We start from the raw sequence: 958 nt of genomic DNA on the forward strand, positions 1-958 counted from the left end.
GTTTTCGATTCTGTGTCTCCCTCCCTCTGTGCCCCTACCCTTCTCATTCTCTCTTTCTCTCTCAAAAAACTAAATAACCATTAAAAATTGAATATATATATATACATACATATATATGTATATATATAATAGAATAAAATAAATAAAATAGAATAAAAATTTCAAAAAATAAAAATTAAATTAATAAATAAGTAAATAAAAATATAAAGGAATTTGCTCATTTTGTTTTCAAGAAAGATAAAGAATTAAAAAAGAAAACAATTTAAGCAAAAAGAGAAACAAAGAAAAGAAACAAAGAAATGCAGCAAACAGAATGAAACACAAATGAAATTACATCCAGTTTACCCTGGAAGTGAAACATTGAAACACTCTACAGTCTATACACTAAGCAGGTGGAAGATTTTTGCTGATCTTATGAGGAGAGTGTGTTTGGGTGGGGCTTGTTGTAACTCTGTTCTCCACTAGTTGCTGCTGTATCTATGTGTGTGCACACATGTGTGTGCATGTTAGAGGTGAAAATTGCTTTACCCAGCTCCCTAGTCTCTGGCACAGTACCTCAAGCTCTGACCTACTGGTGATCGAACACCCTTCTTTTGTTTCAGGCCTCTGCCCTTTGCCTCTATCTTATTTGTGTACAAGCTGTACACCTGCCAGGTGTACCTCCCTCCAGGTGTTTTATCTTATTTGAGGTTTTGTTTCAAAAAAATCCAGACTTCAAGAGAACCCCAGGGCTCAGACTCTGCCAATTCCCTAGGGAAGGATCTTGATGAGCAATGGCTATGTGTCGGATTGTCCCAGAAAACATTCAGGTGATTGTGCAGTAACAGAGGTTCAAATATTATGGCAAATCACACCGCACAGCTGGCACTAGGTTTTCCGCCCTCTGATATCTTTGTCCCAATACCAAGAAACATGGATTCTCTCTGGGGTCCACTGGGACCTTTGCCATGGGTAGTCT

The sequence above is a fragment of the Crocuta crocuta genome, unplaced genomic scaffold (assembly GCF_008692635.1).
Source record: "Crocuta crocuta isolate KB4526 unplaced genomic scaffold, BGI_CrCroc_1.0 scaffold2263, whole genome shotgun sequence".
Lineage (NCBI taxonomy): Eukaryota > Metazoa > Chordata > Mammalia > Carnivora > Hyaenidae > Crocuta > Crocuta crocuta.